Below are 12,760 nucleotides of genomic sequence, written 5' to 3'. Positions count from 1 at the left end.
TCCCCCTTCCTCCCTCCTCCTCCTCCTCTTCCTCCTCTCCATTCCCTTCCTCCTTTTCCTTTGTTATCCTCCTCTTCTCCTTCCCTGTCTTCCTCCCCTCCTTCCTCCCCGTCCTCCTCCTCTCTTTCTCCTCTTCCTCCTCTTCCTTTCCCTCCCTCCCCTCTTCCTCCCCTCCTTCCTCCCCTCCCTTTCCTTTTTCTCCTCCTCCTCTCCTTCCCCCTCTTCCTCCCCCCCTTTTCCTATTTTATCCTCCTCCTCCTCTCTATTCCCTTCCTCCTCCTCTCACCCTCCCCCCGCCAACCACCCAAGGCAGGGGATGGCTTGGCACTGTTTGGCCAGAGGCGCAGCTGCCACTTCTAAACGCTTAACCCCTCCGGCCCTGGGCTGGACGGCTCCTTCACAGCCCCAGGGAGCAGATGGAAGGGACCCTAATCAAAGAGTTGAAATCGCAAGGGGAGGGGAGTTTGATTCCTTTCCCCCATCCCCCACCCCCACCCCTGCAGTCAGCTGGGTGACACCCCAACGCCCCTGGGCGGTTTGGTTGGTCCCACCCCTGATCTGGCAGGTTCCCCAGTACCTATTAAGGGGGGGGAGTTTGGTGATGCTAGGAAAGCTAACCTTGGCAGCTGTTCCAGGGGGCTTTCCCCCCACCACGATTAAAAGATAAAGACGAAGAGATCGCGCTCCGTCCCTCCCCCCCCCCCACCAAAAAAAACCCCCCCTCCAAACCCTCCGAATTTAGATCAGGAAAAAACTTGCTCCTGGTCTCCCTCTCCATCTTCGCTCCCCATAGCACCTCTCCCCGTAATAATTATAATAATTTCCCTTTGGCTTGGAGAGGGGTGGCGGGGGGGGGGGAAAGGAAAAAAAAAGGGGGGGCTGTCTCTTTAAGAAAGTCAGGTTGCAAAGGAGCAGATGGCATCTCCCTCTAGAGCCCTTGTTCTTTGTGTGACTGCACAAAAGAGGGAGCCTGTCTCTCCTGAATTTATTCCCCCCCCACATTTCTCCCCCCACCCCCACACAAACCGCCCCCCCCCCTTGCCTTTTGTGCCGGGGTGGGCTTGGGTGCGGGAGAAGCCAGCCAGAAGGCCTGGATGGGAAGATGGAAGAAGAGAAGGAAGCATCTCAAAGAGAAGGGGGGAAAAAAGGGGTGGGGTGGGGGGGGAGGTTTGACCAGGGCTGACATGTTTTGCAAAAGTCAACTTTGCATTTGGAGAAAAAAAAAAAATTGGGGGTGTGTGTCTTTGGAGAAAATGGGGTGGGTGGGTTTCGTCTTTGGAAGGAGGCACCTCCCAGCTTTCCCTCAACAAGGAGAGATGCACAGCTATTGATTCTCCTGGCTTGACTTACGACCGCCATTTCCGTTGCAAAACAAGGCGGCGAGTGACTGTTGTTGTTTGTTTTTTCCCCACGGTCGTTAAGCGAACCAGGCTTTCCTCCCTTTGGCTCTTCACGCCAGAAGCCGGCTGGGAAAGTCGCCAACGGCCATTCCATCACCCTGGGAAGTCCTTGCGAACCGTGGTAAATACGGGGCAAGCCCCCCTTCTGCAACGGTTGTGTTAAGTGCGAGGATCGGTCCTAAGTCACTTTTTTTTGTTTTTTGTTCCAGGGCTATTGTAACCTCGAACGCTTGCTTAAAGAAAGGGTTGTAAGTCGAGGAGTATTTATAATTCGCCCTGAAGGTCAAATGGATGAATTCAATCATTTCTCCCAAGAACGAAGCCAGTTTGAAGTTTCCACTTAGCTGGGAAAGATCATATGCCCCTTCATAAGGCGTGTGTGTGTGTGTGTGTGTGTGTGTGTGTATGTGTGTATGCACACACTTTGGGGGTCATTGTGGACTCCCAATGACCGCTTGGAATTCCAGGGGTCTCCAACCTTGGCTACTTTAAGACTTGTGGACTTCAACTCCCAGAATTCCTCAGCCAGCAACTTTGGCGATTTTAAGACTTGTGGACTTCAACTCCCAGAATTCCTCAGCCAGCAACTTTGGCGATTTTAAGACTTGTGGACTTCAACTCCCAGAATTCCTCAGCCCGCAAGCTGAAGCCCACAAGTCTTAAAGTGGCCAAGGTTGGAGATCCCTGGCTTGGACTGCAACCATCCCCGCAGGGTTTTTTTGGCAAGGGATCAGAAGAGCTTTGGCCTTCTCTCTTCCTTCCTGGGGCTCTGAGGGAGTGACTGGACCAAGGTCAGCCAGATGGCCTTGGATTTCTCTTGTCAGCTTACAGATGGTGGACTTCAACTCCCAGAATTCAAATGCTTTCTTTCAGAATTCTGGGAGGTGGGAATCCATCTGTCTTCAGGTTGCCAAGGTTGAGATCTGGTTCTTAAAGCAGGGGTCTCCAACCTTGGCAACTTGAAGACTTGTGGACTTCAACTCCCAGAATTCCCTAGCCAGCTTGAAGCCCACCCCTCTTAAAACATGCTGGCTGGGGGATTCTGGGAGTTGAAGTCCACCCCTCTTAAAACATGCTGGCTAGGGGATTCTGGGAGTTGAAGTCCACCCCTCTTAAAGCATGCTGGCTGGGGGATTCTGGGAGTGGAAGTCCACCCCTCTTAAAACATGCTGGCTGGAGGATTCTGGGAGTTGAAGTCCACACCTCTAAAAATGTACTGGCTGGGGGATTCTGGGAGTTGAAGTCCACCCCTCTTAAAATGTGCTGGCTGGGGGATTCTGGGAGTTGAAGTCCACCCTCTTAAAACATGCTGGCTGGGGGATTCTGGGAGTGGAAGTCCACCCTCTTAAAACATGCTGGCTGGAGGATTCTGGGAGTTGAAGTCCACCCTCTAAAAATGTACTGGCTGGGGATTCTGGGAGTTGAAGTCCACCCCTCTTAAAACATGCTGGCTGGGGGATTCTGGGAGTTGAAGTCCACCCCTCTTAAAACATGCTGCCTGGGGAATTCTGGGAGTTGAAGTTCACCCCTCTTAAAACATGCTGGCCGGGGATTCTGGGAGTTGAAGTCCACCCCTCTTAAAACATGCTGCCTGGGGAATTCTGGGAGTTGAAGTTCACCCCTCTTAAAACATGCTGGCCGGGGGATTCTGGGAGTTGAAGTCCACCCCTCTTAAAGCGTGCTGGCTGGGAAATCCTGGGAGTTGAAGTCCACCCCTCTTAACGTTGCTAAGGTTGAAAAACATTGCCAAGAAGGATGAAGCAATGACCAGCATTTCTGGGTATAGATGGGAGAATATGATGGGAGGGAAGGGTTGAGTTCACGAAGGACCGTCTTGTCTCATTCCTGCTCAGGCCAACGTTTAGTTCAGAAGACCACAAAGATGGTCATGACAAAAGGAGGTGGAGACTGCAAGGAAAACATGGACTTGCCCCCGGGAAAACAGGAAGAGGTGAGAAAGAACCTCAAGATTGACTCTCTTTGGCGTAGAAGGCAGGCATAGGAAATGCCATTTGGCTTCCAGGATTCTGTTCGTAGAACTTACACCAACAAAGGAGAATTCTTCCATTTCTGTTTCCTGACCTGGCCTGCTTTGTGAAAAGCTGACATCCTGTGGCTTGGAGAGGGCTATCCTGGCTTGCAACCTTGACCAGGATAGAAACGCAACGGAGTCTCTGCTGACCATCCGCCTCTCTCTCCAGCATTGCAATTATTCAGCCCCCTGGAGCCTTTGGGGGTTCTGAAAACCCACCCCCCCTTCGCCGGTGATTCAGAACCAGCCGATCCGCCAGCGGGAATGCCTGCCTTGCGCGCGCACACACGGACACACGTCCGTGCACAAGCCATATGTGTTCCCTTTCATCTTGACGGGAGAAGAAACCAGCCTGTGCAAGGAAGGCGGCTGGCGAGGGTGGGATCCTTCTCAGGGATCCTTGGCGGTGGCCTCCAGATCCAGGCGCCTCCCGAAACCTCAACCCACAGCCCCTCCCCACCCCATGGGAGGGGAGAGTTGATCAGCTCGGCTGGTCGCTTCTAAATTTAGGCGCTTTGATTATAGTTGGCTTGGGGGGAAAAAAAAATCGGTGGAAAATCCTCAGCGTCGGAGGAGAATGGGATTGGCGTTGGTGCTTGCACATGAGCGTTCCAGAAAGGGAGCGAGAGCGAAGGCATGCGCAGAGTGCAAGGGAGGCGCACATACACAACACAGGCGTTTCTGTATCACACCGGCAGAAGTGGTGTCTTGCTTTCGTGGCCTGGCTGGCTGCACCAACAGGTTCTGGTTCGCCGGCAGCCGGCGGCAAAGTCAGACAGTGAGGAAGAAAGGGGACCAGTCAGGGGGTCTGGAGAGGACTCGAACGAGGGTCCTGCATCCGATGCAGAGATGGGGCCAGGGTGTGCTGACTCTGGAGCCTCTGGAGTCTGGCAGCAGCGAGGCAGAGGAACAAGGGGAGCCTGTTCCCAGTGTGTGCATGCACAGAGCTGCCAGAAGGCAAGAGCAGCTAAGACAAAATGGCCGACTCGGGAGTAGGGCTGGGAGGTGATTGCCTCTCCCACAAGGGATAAAAGTCAGACCTCAATGACGAACGCTTTGCAGGAAGCAAAGCAGTTCAATTAGATTCCGAGTCCTTCTTGAAGCTCTGTGAAGTCTGGTTGTTTTTTTTATGGGACTTTGGTTGGCTTATGTTATCATTCATTGGCAATTAATCTGTTTTTGGCAGCATTCTACAGCACTGTTTATAATTAGATCTGGCTGTGAATGCAAGTAATTCCCAGCGTTGCATTAAAATAGGTTTGCTTTCCGTTTGTGTTTCATTAAGCTTGGGTCAGAACACAACGCGCCTTTCTCAGCACTTTGCTCGGCGAGCTGAACTCCCAGCTCTGTTCCACGTCTCTGCAGTCAACGGAACTCAGCGTGGCCGTGGCAAGGTACGGGTATCCCTCGACTTACGACCACAATGGCAGCCAGAATTGCTAAACACAGGGGGGAAGGGGGGGCGGCTTTGAAGTGAACAGCACCCCCAGGGATCCTGTGATCAAAATTCAGGTGCTTGCAATGGGACTCATATTTATGACGGTTGCAGTGTTCTGCGACTCCCTTTTGCAACCTTCTGGCCATAGCAGTGAGACTCGTACAGGCAGTCCTCGCACTTACGACCACAATGGAGCCCAACATTTCCATCGTGAAGTGAGATCTTTGCTAAAAGTGAATTTTGCTGCATTTTACGACCTGCCTTGCCACCGCTGTTAAGCGAATCACTGCAGCTGATAAGTTAAGTCACCCGGTTGTTAAGTGAATGGATTTTTGTTAATCAGAAGGTCACAAAAGGGGAATCACATGACACATCCCCCCACCCGGGATACAGCGACGGTCATAAATATGAACCGGGTTGCTAAGGGTCTGAATGTTGATCCCGTAACCATGGGGATGGGCGTTAAGTGTGTGTGTGTGGGGGGGAAATGATATTTTTTCAGCGCCGTTGCAACGGTAGGTTCGATTTGCAAGGTTTAAGCAGGCTTTAAAGCAGAGGCCTCCAACCTTGGCCAACTTTAAGGCTTATGGACTTCAACTCCCAGAATTCTCCAGCCAGCATAGCTGGTAGCCCTTCTACGCATGGTCCTCCAGGAAAAAGAGTTGGAAGAAAGAGAGGCTAAAGGGAGAGAGAGGGAAAGAGAGAGAGTGGGGAGTGGTTGGTGGCTGGCTGGCTGGCGAATTCAGGGAGTTGAAGTCCACAAGTCTTAAAGTTGACCAAGTTTGGAGGCCTCTGCTTTAAAACGTCCCGCTGTCCCGAGGGTGACCCACACCCAGACCCACACTCCCCCTGAATGTAGGAAGGCCGTCCTTCTCCAGAAAACCGACCTCTCCAAAGCCAGACCTCATCCCTCGAACCTTCGCCTCCCTCTCCCCCGCAGTTCTCCTCTTCCCAGGAGGAAAACACCCACATATTTTGGCTGGGGGTTTCCGCAAACATGGCCCCTGGCCCATGATTGGACTCAACTCTCTCCCCAGGCTGGCTAGTTTGGAGAGAACTCCAAAGGTGGTATAAAAACTGGAGGGCAAGCAGGATTTCAGCAAGGAAGAGTGTGTGTGTTTGTGTGTGTGTGAGAGACAGAGACAGAGAGAGAGAGAGAGAGAGAGAGAGACAGAGAGAGAGGGAGAGAGAGACAGAGAGAGAGAGACAGAGAGAGAGAGACAGAGACAGAGACACAGAGAGAGGGAGACAGAGAGAGAGAGAGAGAGAAAGAGAGAGAGAGAGAGAGAGAGAGAGAGAGAGACAGAGAGAGGGAGAGAGAGACAGAGAGAGAAAGAAAGAGACAGAGAGAGACAGAGACAGAGACAGAGAGAGGGGGAGAGAGAGAGACAGAGAGAGGGAGAGAGAGACAGAGAGAAAGAAAGAGACAGAGAGAGAGACAGAGACAGAGAGAGAGGGGAGACAGAAAGAGAGAGACAGAGAGAAAGAGAGGCAGAGACAGAGAGAGAGAGAGAGACAGAGAGAGAGGGAGAGAGACAGAGACAGAGAGAGAGATATTCTGATTTTATAACAGCGACCTTCCTTTGCAAGGGTTTAGCCTCCTGCTTCAGTCGCACGGCAAACCCAGTTGGCTTCCTCTTGCAAACGGCACCACCAAGCCAGGGGCTCTTATTTGAAGCTCTTTTCTCCAGCAGCAGCTACGCTCCCAGGCCTGTTGCTATGGGGTGTGTGTGTGAGAGAGAGAGAGAGGGGGTGGGGAGAAAGAGAGAGAAAAGAAAGAGAGAGAGAGAAAGGGGGAGAAGGAAAGAGAGAGAGAGAGAGAAAGGGGGGAGAAAAGAAAGACAGAGAAACGGGAGATAAGGAGAAAGAGAGAGAGAGAGAAAGAGAGAGAAAAGGAAGACACAGAGAGAGACAGAGAAAGGGGGAGAGAGAGAGAGAGAGAGAGAGAGGGTGGGTGGGGTATTGTACACACAGAAGGAGAGAGGCAAGTGAGCAGGTGTCTATTTAGACAATGCAATTGCTTTCTCTTGCTCCAGTGGGAGGGCAAATGCAGCGGGAGGGAGGGAGGAAGAGGGTTAGGAGAAGCAGGAAAGGAAAATGAAGGTTGAAGGGGAAGGGAAAGAGACAAGCAGGCTAGTTCGGGCGCTGGACGGAGGAGGTAGCCCCGATTTAGAGGGGGAGGATCTGGGGAAATGAGGCTGGGGGGCGGGGGGGGGCGGTAGAGCGGGCTTTCTTTCCCCGGCCTTTGTCAGGGGCTGAGTTAGCAAGTCCTTCTCCTAATCTCAGGAGGAGAGAATTAAAATATATAGAGAGAGATATCCTGAAGCAGACTTTCAGAGATCCACTCCTCCAATCTCACCCTATTTTTACTTTTTGTATTTTTATTTTTTACACATTTCGGGTGGCAGGTACGCTTCCTTCTTTCCCTGAGGTTGTCGAAATCCGGGACACTTTGTTTTCTTAAATTCTCGAGCCGAGAACAGGCTTTGGTCTTTCAAACAGCGCGCGAGGAAAGACGGGGGCCCTCGCTAAAATACGAAGCCTGGCTGAGACCCCAAAATAAAATGTGTGTTTTTGACTTGCTTTTCAGTGTCGTTAATCTGGAATTCGTTCTAGGTATTGTTTTCCGTCGGAGATACATATACATATACATATACATATACATACATACATACATACATACATACATACATACATACATACATATATATATATATATGGGGGAATCCAGCCATCTCAGACCTCAAGAACCAATTAGTCTCACTCACACCTGGAATACGGGATCCAGTTTCGGTTACTGCACTATAAAAAAGATGTTGAGGCTCTGGAAAGAGTGCAGAGAAGAACAACCAAGATGATTAAAGGGCTGGAGACTTAAAACATACGAAGAACAGTTGCAGGAACTGGGTTTGGCTAGTTTAGGGAAGAGAAGGACCAGGGGAGACAGGATGGCAGTCTTCCAGTATTTGAGGGGCTGCCCCAGAGAGGAGGAGGAAGGGAGTCAAGCTATTCTCCAAGGCACCTGAAGGCCAGAGAAGGAACAATGGATGGAAACTGAACAAGGAGAGGTTCAACCTGGAAATAAGGAGGAATTTTCTGACAGTGAGAACAATTAACAGAAGTTGCCTTCAGAAGTTGTGGGAGCTTCATCCCCGGAGGCTTCCAGGAAGAGATTGGGTGGCCATTTATCCAGAATGGTATAGGGTCTCTCTTATTTGAGCAGGGGGTTGGACTAGAAGATCTCCAAGGTCCCTTCCAACTATGTTATTCTGCTATTTTTCCTTCCTTCCTTCCTTCCTTCCTTCGTTCCTTCCTTCCTTCCTTTCTTTCCCTTCCCTCCCTCCCTTCCTCTCCTTCTTTCCTTCCTTCCTTCCTTCCTTCCTTCCTTCCTTCCTTCCTTCCTTCTTTCCCTTCCCTCCCTCCCTTCCTCTCCTTCTCTCCTTCCTTCCTTCCTTCCTTCCTCCCTCCCTCTCCTTCCTTCCTTCCTTCCTTCCTTCCTTCCTTCCTTCCTTCCTTCCTTCCTTCCTTCCTTCTTTCCCTTCCCTCCCTCCCTTCCTCTCCTTCTCTCCTTCCTTCCTTCCTCCCTCCCTCCCTCCCTCCCTTCCTCTCCTTCCTTCCTTCCTTCCTTCCTTCCTTCCTTCCTTCCTTCTTTCCCTTCCCTCCCTCCCTTCCTCTCCTTCTCTCCTTCCTTCCTTCCTCCCTCCCTCCCTCCCTCCCTCCCTCCCTCCCTTCCTCTCCTTCCTTCCTTCCTTCCTTCCTTCCTTCCTCCCTCCCTCCCTCCCTCCCTCCCTCCCTCCTTCCTTCCTTCCTTCCTCCATAACCTGGGCTCTCCAGTCCTTCCCAGCCAGAGCTTGCTTCTTCCTGCTCTTCTTCTGTTCTCTTGGACCAACTGGCTGTCTTGGCAAAATATGGTGGGAGGAAAAAAAAAAAGCTGGGGGTTCATTTGGCTGTGGCACAAGAGATCTCCGTATCGCCACGCTTATGGTGGAGGCTCCTGGCACAAGCCCTGACGTGTCCAGCATGCCAGATTCACCGTCAGGAGAGGCTGGATATAACTCAAACCCACCTTCCCCTTGTCAGGCAAAGCCATTTAAGGGGAGCACCGTCAAAGGGTAGGGGGGGCAGATAGCAAGCGAAAAGAACCCCAGGTGGGTTTGGGGGGGGAGGGAGGGGAGACATTTTCCTCTGTTTGGGGGGGGGGGAAGAAATCCCACCCCTCTTCCCCCTCCAACCTGTATGTAGCAATGCCAGAAAGGTTAAGATTTGTCGATCCACCATTCTGAAAGGAAAAAAGTCTTTCCTTTGTTCCAGAAAAAGGCACTAGCCACAGCGAACTAAAGGCAATCCTCAACTTACAACAGTTCATTTAGCATCCGCTCGACGCAAAAAAAAAAGGGGGACGACTGATGACCATGTTTTACACTTAACGACCGTTGCAGCCTCGTGATAAAAATTCGGAACGTATTTATGACATCCCCTTTTGTGACAGTCAACAGGGGAAGCTGGAATTCGCTTAACAGGCGTGTTACTCGTTTAACGACGGGCAGTGGTTCTCACTTTGCAACCGTGGGCAAAGGCAGGCCGTCAAATGGAGCCAAGCTTACTTCCGCGAAAGGTCTTGGTTAGAAATTTGGCGGTTCCACTGTAAGCCGAGGGCTACCTATAGTCCATGGTACCGTGGACAAATTGGGCTAGATTTGTCCCCTTCTCCCCTTCCCCCACCCCCAGGGCATGTGGTTGCCCCCTCCTCTGTGAAAAATGAAAGCCCTGAAGAGACCCTCCCATCTGGGGGGGGGGCAAACCCTTTTCTCTTCACCTCTTTCCCAAGATAACCAAAAAAAACCCCCTCCAATCTTTGCATGCAAATTGAGGAATCCAGCTAATTGACCAGGAAACAATCGAAATTCTCCTCCAAGACCCCAGAGGTAGCCCCTTCCCCAATTTTACAGCCCCCCCCCCATGCTTTGACATCAAAGTGCTTTTCCAAAACGTGGGGGAAGGGGCAGGATTTTCCTCCCCCCCCCATTTTCCTCTCCTTCGCTTCTGCAGCTATTGTTCCCTTTCTTCTCACTGGGGCGTGGGGCTGTTCTCCCTCAAATCGAGGGCAGGGGCCGCGCAAAGGGGAACGGGGGGGGGGAATAAAATTTGCACCCTGTTTTCGGGTTTGGATGGAGAGAAAAGCACAGCGGCCCCATCGGAGAGGGGATTACAGGTGTTAAATTAAGTCAATTTTTTTTGTCCTTATTTTTACCACCTCTCTTGCCACACCGAAGTGGGGTCTCTGCGGCCGTTAAATGAGTCACAAGGTTGTTTTTAAGGCAATCTGGTTTCCCTCGTGGAGATAGCTCATCAGGAGGTCGCAAAAGGGGATCATATGACACTCCCCACCCCCCAAGACGCTACGACCATCATAAATAGGAGCTACCATGATCCCATGATCCACGCAAGTGTGAAAAACGGAAATCGGCCACTTTTTTCAGGGCTGTTGCAACTTCACCGAGCGGAAGTATCCCAGGGTCGTATTTTGTGAAATGGAACCAGACACCTTCTAAATAAGACACCCCCCACACACACACCCCAAAAAAAGAGGAGGAAGGAAAAACAGACCAAAGCAAACTGAAAGAGACAGTGATGGCAGATTATGGGAACTTCCACTGAAGTTTCGAATGAGGTTTTGAGCCAAAAAAAAAAGCAGAATTATGGTTTAATGCTGGAAGAAGTTTATGAAGAAGGGTTGTAGGAACTGGGTGTGGCCAGTTTAATGAAAAGAAGGACTGGGGGTGACATGATAGCCGTGGTCCAATATATGAGGGGGTTCACCTATTCGCCAAAGCACCAGAAGGCAGGACAAGAAGCAACGGATCGAAACCCATCAAGGAAAGAAAATCTGAAATGGGCATAGGCTTGGGCAGGGGGCTGGACTAGAGGACCTCCAAGGTCCCTTCCAGCTTTATTCCCCCAACCAGCTTGCTTTAGGAGGGGTGGACTTCAACTCCCAGAATTCCCCAGCCAGTGTGCTTTAAGATGGTTTTTTTTTTTTTTTAAACTCCCAGAATTCTGGAAATTAAAGTTCACTCATTTTAAAAGTTTTTAAAAACTGCCCTAGGCCGTTAAATCAGCTGTTGTCCTAGATATTCCTGGCTTAGGATCTCGGTTTACTTCTTGGGGAATCAAAGGAGAGAGATTGCTGTCTAAGAATACCCCAAATTTAATACCCAGAAGGATGCAGAAGTAAAAAAAAAATTTTTTTAATCAGAACAAGTCTGGGTCGAGTCAGGCTAAGGAGGCACAAGGGAACGCCTGGTTTCTAGGTTCACAAAGTTCTCGCAACACGCTTAGCCACGCTCAAAACGCAAACCCAAGATTAAACCACCTCCCAAGCCTAGGGTAAGGTGTGAATGCGCCATCTTCAGCGAACCCGGTTAAAAATATCCCGAGAACTCTGCAAACCTGTGAACTGTTCCTAAATAATTCCCCCAAAAAAAATTTTTTTACACACCCGATGAATATACTCTGGAAATACAACTCTCCCCCAAATTTCACCCTAGCCTTTTCCCTTCCCCTTTGCAAACTCCTCCCAGAAAGAAAGAAAAAAAAAAACGGCCATCACCCTATAATTTTTGGAAACTTTGCTGGAGGGCAGCATTTCAAGCCTCTGAGACCCCCCCCCAAAAAAAATAACACGGAAGGGAGAGGTTGGTTCAGCCATCCCTCCATTGCCATTGAGATGGCACAAGGGGGGGGGAGGGGAGGCGGTGGTGACCAGTCGCTCCAGAAACGCCCCCCCCTCTTCTATCCACCGGGCCATTTCATGCAGGGGAGGAGGGGGGGAATCACCCCCTCGCCCCACAGCCAGACGGGAAGGGGGGCTTCTTAAAACGGGGTGGGGGTGGGGAATGATGCTCACGCAGGGTCGGGTGGGGGCTGCGGGGTGGGAGGCTTGGATTCTTTGGGGAGGGAGGGGGGGAATCAAGAGAGGGGAGGACCCCCCCTGCCCCTAAGGGTCTGCAAAGAGCGAGGGGTCCCTCAATGGGGAAGAAGAAGGGGAGGGTGGTCCAGCTTTTGTCTATTTGTCGGCCCCCTCCCCCCCCCCACACAAAAAGGGGGGACGGGCGGGAGGGGGATGCGGCTGGAAAGGACCGGAGCGCGACTCCCACGTGCCCGGGGAAAGGGACCCCGGCTTCGCTCGCTCCCCTCCCCACGTTGCAAAGGGGCTGCCCCGCATACACACCCCAGGGGGACGGGAGGGGGAAGGGGAGGGGAGAGGCGGTCTCGCCAGAGGTGGGGTCCCTCGGCTTGACCTTGCCATGGGGCGCGCCCCCCACTCTGGCCGGCTGGCCGGCTCCCCAGCCGCGCACATCTGGAGCGCTCTCTCTCTCTCTCTCTCCTCCCCTCCCTCCCTTTTCCTCCCCCCTTTCCCTTTCTCTCCCTCCCTCCCTCCCTCCCTCTCACCCTCTCCCGCGCCGGCGCAGCCTGCCTCCGTCCTCCCCCTCCTCCTCGCCTCCGCGCGCCTCTGGCCAGATGTGCAGGCAGGCGGGCGGCGGAAGGGTCTGGGGGAGGAGGAGGAGGAGGAGGAGGAGGAGGTGCGAAGGCAGGCGGGGGACTGGATCTACTTTCTCCCAACCAGCAGCCGGAGAGGCAGAGCGGGGCGGAGGGGGCGGCTGGGGGGGGGGAGGAGGAGGAGGAGGGAAAGCGCCGGGCTGCGACTCATTGTGCGCGCGGGAGGGGAAGGAGCGGGTGGCGGCGGCGGGAGGAGGAGGAGGAAGAGGAGGAAGGAGGAGAAGGGAACAGCGCTCGCAAGGAGCCCTCGGCCGCAACTTTTATTTTTATTATTTTTATTTTGCGCTTCAAGGGCCGGGGGGCCTGGAAACGGGGGTGGGGGCGGGGTGG

The sequence above is a fragment of the Pseudonaja textilis genome, chromosome 16 (assembly GCF_049901715.1).
Source record: "Pseudonaja textilis isolate UNSWEBS1 chromosome 16, rPseTex1.2, whole genome shotgun sequence".
Classification (NCBI taxonomy): domain Eukaryota; kingdom Metazoa; phylum Chordata; class Lepidosauria; order Squamata; family Elapidae; genus Pseudonaja; species Pseudonaja textilis.
Note: the sequence above shows the minus strand (reverse complement) of the source record.